An 8,666-nucleotide genomic window follows, 5' to 3' on the forward strand; every position below is an offset into this window, starting at 1 on the left:
TAGGTTGCACGTGAAATAATATGAAAATATGTGGGAGGAAAATACACTCCTAGAAATGGAAAAAAGAACACATTGACACCGGTGTGTCAGACCCACCATACTTGCTCCGGACACTGCGAGAGGCCTGTACAAGCAATGATCACACGCACGGCACAGCGGGCACACCAGGAACCGCGGTGTTGGCCGTCGAATGGCGCTAGCTGCGCAGCATTTGTGCACCGCCGCCGTCAGTGTCAGCCAGTTTGCCGTGGCATACGGAGCTCCATCGCCGTCTTTAACACTGGTAGCATGCCGCGACAGCGTGGACGTGAACCGTATGTGCAGTTGACGGACTTTGAGCGAGGGCGTATAGTGGGCATGCGGGAGGCCGGGTGGACGTACCGCCGAATTGCTCAACACGTGGGGCGTGAGGTCTCCACAGTACATCGATGTTGTCGCCAGTGGTCGGCGGAAGGTGCACGTGCCCGTCGACCTGGGACCGGACCGCAGCGACGCACGGATGCACGCCAAGACCGTAGGATCCTACGCAGTGCCGTAGGGGACCGCACCGCCACTTCCCAGCAAATTAGGGACACTGTTGCTCCTGGGGTATCGGCGAGGACCATTCGCAACCGTCTCCATGAAGCTGGGCTACGGTCCCGCACACCGTTAGGCCGTCTTCCGCTCACGCCCCAACATCGTGCAGGCCGCCTCCAGTTGTGTCGCGACAGGCGTGAATGGAGGGACGAATGGAGACGTGTCGTCTTCAGCGATGAGAGTCGCTTCTGCCTTGGTGCCAATGATGGTCGTATGCGTGTTTGGCGCCGTGCAGGTGAGCGCCACAATCAGGACTGCATACGACCGAGGCACACAGGGCCAACACCCGGCGTCATGGTGTGGGGAGCGATCTCCTACACTGGCCGTACACCACTGGTGATCGTCGAGGGGACACTGAATAGTGCACGGTACATCCAAACCGTCATCGAACCCATCGTTCTACCATTCCTAGACCGGCAAGGGAACTTGCTGTTCCAACAGGACAATGCACGTCCGCATGTATCCCGTGCCACCCAACGTGCTCTAGAAGGTGTAAGTCAACTACCCTGGCCAGCAAGATCTCCGGATCTGTCCCCCATTGAGCATGTTTGGGACTGGATGAAGCGTCGTCTCACGCGGTCTGCACGTCCAGCACGAACGCTGGTCCAACTGAGGCGCCAGGTGGAAATGGCATGGCAAGCTGTTCCACAGGACTACATCCAGCATCTCTACGATCGTCTCCATGGGAGAATAGCAGCCTGCATTGCTGCGAAAGGTGGATATACACTGTACTAGTGCCGACATTGTGCATGCTCTGTTGCCTGTGTCTATGTGCCTGTGGTTCTGTCAGTGTGATCATGTGATGTATCTGACCCCAGGAATGTGTCAATAAAGTTTCCCCTTCCTGGGACAATGAATTCACGGTGTTCTTATTTCAATTTCCAGGAGTGTAGAAAAAATAACGAAAATGGAGAAAAGAGAGGGAACGTCTCATTACAATAATGGGCACATCGAAGCAATAAAAGCAGTTTATTTGTAATTGAATGACGGCTGCAGATGCATCTAATGAAATTAATAAAAATCTATACTAAAGGAGGAAGATAAGTGGACACGCAGCCGGATATGTTTGTCCGTAACCTTGGGCAACATTTAGTATCGAATTGTGACCAGATTACCTTTCTTTCGCATTCCATCCGATACCTCATACGTTAATATTAAACTTTATATTAACACTTCTTATGCAATGAGTTCTACGACTATGTTTTGACGTAACACACAAAGCGTTGGAGAAGAATCATAATCTGATGTCTTATGTACACATGGAGCCAAACTTCCAACCTTCACGAAAAGAAACAAATGAAAAAGTGGACAAAGACACACACCAGCAATGGGAACGTAAAGTACAACATTTTTTTCATTCCAAATACATGTAAGAGGACACATTAGCATTTTTTTTTTATCGATGTCATATTTCAGCTTCACACGCTACAAAACTGTTCATGGGTTCAGAAACCTTGATTTCCTAAAATTAACAAAATATCTAGTGGATAATTGTAATAAAAATTAAATTGAAACTTACAACAGCGGCCTGTAGAAGTTGTACACTAAAGAGCCAAAGTAACTGGTATACCTGCCTAATACCATGTAGGGTCCTCGCGAGCACGCAGAAGCGCTGCAACACGACGTGGCATGGACTCGACTAATGTCTGAGGTATTGCTGAAGGGAATTGACACTATGAATCCTGCAGGGCTGTCCATAAATCAGTAACAGTACGAAGGGGTGGAGGTCTCTTCCGAACAGCATGTTGCAAGACAGATATGCTCAGTAATGTTCATGTCTGGGGAGTTTGGTGGCCAGCGGAAGTGTTTCTCTGCAGCAGTTCTGCACTTGTGGGATGTCGCATTGTCCTGCTGGAATTGTCCAAGTCCGTCGGAATGCACAATGGACATGAATAGATGAAGGTGATCAACAGGATGCTTACGTACGTGTCACGTGTCACCTGTCAGACTCTTTATCTAGACGTATCAGGGGTCCCATATAACTCCAACTGCACATACACCCCACACCACTACAGAACCTCCACTAGCTTGAACAGTTCCCTGCTGACATGTAGTACCCATGGTTTTATGAGGTTGTCTTCATACCCGTACACGTCCATCCATCCGATAAAATTTGAAACGAGACTCGTCCAACCAGACAAAATGTTTACAATCATCAACAGTCCATTTTCGGTGTTGGCGGGCCCAGGCGAGGCATAAAGCTTTGTGTCGTGCAGTCATCAAGGGTACACGAGCGGGCCCTCGGCTCCGAAAGCCCGTATCGATAATGTTTCGTTGAATGGTTCGCACGCTGACACTTGTTGATGACCCAGCACAGAGATCTGCAGCAATTTGTGGAAGGGTTGCACTTCCGTCACGTTGAATTATTCTCTTCAGTCACCGTTGGTCCCGTTCTTGCAGGATCTTTTTCCGAGAGGACTTATGTCGGAGATTTGATATTTTACCGGATTCCTGATATTCAAGGTACACTCGTGAAATGGCCACACGAGAAAATCTCCACTTCATCGCTACATTGGATACGCTGTGTACCATCGCTCGTGCGCCAACTATACACTTCAAACGCACTTAAATCTTGATAACCTGCCATGGTGGCAACAGTAACCGATCTAACATCTGCGCCAGACACTTGTTGTCTTATACAGGTGTTGCCGACAGCAGCGCCGTATTCTTCCTGTTTACATATATCTGAATACGCATGCCTATACCAGTTTCTTTGGCGCTTCAGTATTGTTACAACCCTGAGTTGTGTATGTTGACTGAAACGTATTCCCAACATAACTGTAAGTCTACTACGAGAAGCCACGCCCACAGCGTGTAGTTTTGATTAAATTGTTAAAGTAAATCTTCATTTATGAAATAGAAGTACGTAAATTAGCGAGAAAATAAAGTTTGTGTTTCCAGTTACATGGAGAAAAGGTAATATTACTGTAAACAGCTTTAAAATGATTCTAGATGCGTGTAATGCACGCGCTCATGTGCGCTGTGCAACCGGCCTGCGCTGCATCGTCACCACCTAGTATCGTCCGAGATGCTATTTACCCATCGCGGAGCAATGCGGTGTCAGCCCGTGGGCCGGACTTGCTAGAAGGGCTAACAGGGCTGCCCCAGCCAGCCGCACTCCGGTCACAAACAAGTGGCCCAGCCCTGCCTATGCTGTCATTGGCTCGTTTCATCCGAGACTGCTGAAGCCCAGTGCGGAGCAGTGTGGTGCTCGCTCATGAGACGGGCCGCTTTGCAGGACTCTCGCACAAACAAGGAACGGCACATGTAGGTCACTGAGTCAAAATGCATATAACGAGTGTCCAAAAATCAGCGCAAGATTTTGCGCCATTAGCGCGGCAAAGTGTTGCCAACGGAAAACAAAGACAACGAGACAGCTGATGGTTCAGGGTTGCTAAAAATGGAGGCTACATGAAAGAAAACCATGTTTTCGTTATTGAGAAATATTTTGAAAGTAATGAAGGTCTGGCCAGCTATAGTTCGCAATTCTCGTACAAAATGTGATCGAAATATTGATTTAACTTCACCACTTGTGAAGAGATTCATTTAAAAAATTAAAGAGACTGGATCAATTTGCGATCTCAAATATTTGATCAGGCACGTCCTTTAATTCAAAACATCGAAGCAGTTCGTGAGTGTTGCTGAGAGGACAGAGACAACAATTTGTCATCGTTATCAAGAGTTTGACATTTAGAGCAGCTCTCTACGACGTACTCCAAAGAATATTTGCATCTTCATGATTACAATGTTTAAGTGACTCAAAAGCTACCGATAACACACAGCGAAGAGAGTTAGTTGAATGAATCATAGAACAATAACAGGTGGACATTGATTTTTCGAACAAACACGGTTGTATCTTGCGTTCCAAGGAAGAACAAGCAGGCTATCCTGAAGAGCACAATACACAACAGTGAGGAAATAAGCAACACATAAGACAAGAAACCAAAAATAACAATGGATTCTAGTGCAAGTAAGGGAGCAGTTAAAGCACTGGATCAGCTTATTGGCACTCTACATGTAAGAGGAAACCCAACATCCTCCGAAGTTCGCCGCTTTACCTCGGAGGATGTCTCCCGCAGTCGGAGACGACATGTCAAGGGAGAGTTTTATACATCGACCACGGCCTATCAGCCCGGATGTTTTAAGTGAAGACTCGACGAATTTGTTACAACTATACAGAAACATCCATACTTACCACGCACTTTAAAAGCAACTAAGTGCTCAGAATCATAAATCAAGCTTCTATTGTGGGGCCGCGACTTCCAATCGTGAACCTCATCATAATCATCCAATTCTCTCTCACTGTAGTCATTATCATTTTGTTCTCTACCTTCTCCTTTCAAGTACATCGTTTTTGACGCATTCATCTAGGTCCATTTTCTTGTTTCTGAATAGTTGTTCCAGTCCCTGAGCGTTGAAATACGGGTCTGACTGGACTTTCACGGTTCTTGATTTATCTGTTTAAACACCCTGTAGCTTCAGAAGTATTAACTTGGTGTGCGCATTTCCTTCCTAAGCTCGGGTTCGATACGTTCCCTCTCTTTAACCTTATTTGCAGTGTGCTAAAAGGTATTTTAAAACATTCGGCAGCCTTTCTAATCGATAAACCTTCAGCCACAGTTTGTTTCGCCACTTTAAAACCTTCTGCAGTCCATTTTCTAGCAGTATGAAACATAAAATGGATAATGGTGGTCAATCGACAATATGTAAATGTCGTGTGACTAGGGCCTCCCGCCGGGTAGACCGTTCGCCGGGTGCAAGTCTTTCGATTTGACCCCACTTCGGCGACTTGCACGTCGATGGGGATGAAATGATGACGATTAGGACAACACAACACCCAGTCCCTGAGCGGAGAAAATCTCCGACCCAGCCGGGAATCGAACCCGGGCCCTTAGGATTGACATTCTGTCACGCTGACCACTCAGCTACCGGGGAAGGACTAATCGGCAATGATGGTCAATGGGTAATGACGGTAAATGGGTAACGATGGTCAATGGAGAATTATGGTCAATATAGGATTATGATACTGTAGAATTATGGTCAATGTAAATGATGGTCAGTGGAGAATGACGGTCAATGGAGAATTATGGTCAGTGGTCAGTGATGGTCAGTGGAGAATTATGATCAAAGGAGAATTGTGGTTTGTTTACAGGGTCACCGCCATTATCCTATCCGTTTAAAATCCCTAATAAATATGTCATGCAAATTAGGGATTACTTTGATACCATATAATATTCAATAGTATGTTACCAGAAGGTAGTTCATTGTAATTTGTGCTAAAGTTTTTCTTAAGACAAGTATTCTTAATCGCTCGACATCCAAACAATAACTGACAATACCATCCACAGTATGCCTCTTGAATATAGTTGCAGTGTTCGTAGGTGGATTCACCCACGTTAGGTGTGGGGTAGAATCTGGATGCCCCAGCGACAAAGCTAAACATATACAAAATGACGCGATTGCGGTAGGTGTTTACAATTGCATTGCACCTGCAGACAAGTGTAGAAGACGTGACTAGAAGTCACGTGATGGGCAGAAGCGTCACCACTTTGAAAGCAACTGCATCTCTATCATAATGGACGTCTGTGACATTTGAGAGCTACACCAGTAACAGTGGATCTCTGATGAGTCGAACTGTTTCTTGTTCAATGCTCGTAGCCTATACAGAATGGAAATACGTCTTCATTCAGCTCCTGAATCAGCGTCGTTGTGCTGTTCAACGCATGATGCGCAAGACTTTTGGTTAGTTCACACTGGTTGGTCGTTAGCTATTAATCAATGACCAAACAAACTAAGTGTAGCGGGATTTTTTTATACCGACAATAGAGATCAAACTGTGTGTTTCCATTGTGACCAATGGCTGAAAGTTTTGGAAAAACACGCAATCCACGTGCTGAATCTGCTGTGCGGTTTCCCAAGCGTTTTTTTTTTTTTTTAATTCCTCTAAAGGGTAACGATTTTGTGTTAGCAAAGACGCAACAATTACTGAAAAGGATGCGACCAATATTAAACTTTCATTGAATGTTCGGAAATTAGCATCAGGACATCATGGGTTTGTGAGAGCTTTCAGCAGTTGCGTGAAATTTGTTTGCAAGAGGAGGTGGGAGTGGTATTCCCTCCATTCAGAGATATGGCGCACCTACCCTTTCCTGGTATGTTGTGTGTTGGGAACCAGTTTAAGCTAAAGGCAGAGCATTTTTGACGTAATAAATTCAGAAGTGGTTAATATTAATAGTCTCATTAGTAACAGGTAATATTTACTTAGATGAATAAAGTGGGAGCTCCATACATTATATAAGTAATATATCTATACTACTTGTACTGATTGTGTGTGATGATAGACGTCATATATACTTCTGTACTGTAAGTTAACATGCATTTTGAACGTTATTAATTGTGAAAAATAAGTCACTATTTGTGGAGTACCCATTGCTCCTCAGAACAGTTTCCAGGTGTTGCATTTCTCGTTTGAGGTGTTGAGGCTCACATATCCGTCCTGCTCTTACATTAGAAGTGTAACAGAGCTAAACACTCGGCGAAGTAAGGAACCAGAAAAAGAAATGTCAGGTACGGCCTTTCTGCCATACATTCCCAGAGTGACGGACAGAATCGGCCGTATATTGCGCAAACACGGCGTAAAGACGATTTTCAAACCGACAAGGAAGATCAAAGAGTGTCTTAGATCGGCGAAGGAGAAAAGAGACCCACTTGCAATGTCGGGAATATACCGTATACCTTGCACATGCGGAAAAGTTTATGTCGGAATGACTGGACGATCCATTAACACCAGGATCAAAGAGCATAAGCGACATTGCAGGTTGGGGCAGGTGGAGAAATCGGCCGTGGCAGAGCACGCACTGAATGAGACCGACCACATAATAAAATTCGCCGACACGGAAGTTCTGGCTGTAGAGAAGCACTATCACACGCGCTTGTTCAGAGAAGCTGTAGAAATCCAAAAACACGCGAACAGTTTCAACAAGAAAGAGGAAAGCCTTAAGGTAAACGGATCCTGGCTTCCCGTACTGCAGCGAACGACCGTCGCAGGTAGCAAGAGGAGAACCGCACCGGAAATGACCGCGGAGAAGCCCTCGGACGTTGGCGCGCCAGGTACATATAGTCTGCGGCCGCGAGCTCGCCCCCAGTTCACCACCGGCAATGGAGGGTGAAGCTTTGACAATGCCAGCCACTCGTGCTGGCGAAACGTCAGAAAAATCATTAGATGAACGTCGGCCGAAGAACCCGAGACAGAAGCCAATAGGCAGTTTGTCAACAAGTGGCCACGAAAGCCTTAACAATTTTGTACCTTTGATATGCTCTGGTAAGTTATTGAATATATGAGTGCCCATGTATTTGACTCCTTTTTGCACTAATGATAAGCTTTTATAGACCTTATACAGACTGTTTTTGGTTCTGATATTATAATCATGTTTCGCACTATTTTGTGTAAAAAGAGACATGTTGGAAATGACAAAGGACATCAATGAGTATATGTACTGAGAAGTAGTAGTTAGAATACCAAGTTTCTTAAAGAGGTCTCTGCATGATGATCTAGGACTGACACCAGATATAATTCTAACTACTCGTTTCTGAATTTTGAAAATGTTCTCTTTGTGAGAGGAGTTTCCCCAAAAGATGATCCCATAACTCATTAGTGAATGGAAGTAGGCCGAATAAACTAACTTCTTCATTTTTAAATCACCTATTTCTGCTATCATGCGTACGGCAAATGTAGCTGAACTAAGGCGTTTCATTAAGCCTGGAGTGTGAGTTTTCCAATTTAGGTTGTAGTCAATTTGTAGCCCTAAAAATTTAGTAGATCTGCTGCGTCTTCTAAGTGTTAGGGTAATTAAACAGTATTACTGTGACATGTGGCAATACATATTATTTTACATGATACTTCGGGGCTGATGACCCTGTAGTTTGGTCTCTTTACTCCCCAAACCAACCGACCAACCAACCAACCATGATACTTCAAACATAATTGACATATGCAATCATAAAAAGATAGCCGGGTACACATCGTCCTGGCTACAGAGCAAGGTATCAATCTGCGTTAATCCTCCAGCAGTCGTACTGGCATATGAAGT

This window comes from Schistocerca nitens, chromosome 2 (genome assembly GCF_023898315.1).
Source record: "Schistocerca nitens isolate TAMUIC-IGC-003100 chromosome 2, iqSchNite1.1, whole genome shotgun sequence".
NCBI classification, from domain to species: Eukaryota; Metazoa; Arthropoda; class Insecta; order Orthoptera; family Acrididae; genus Schistocerca; species Schistocerca nitens.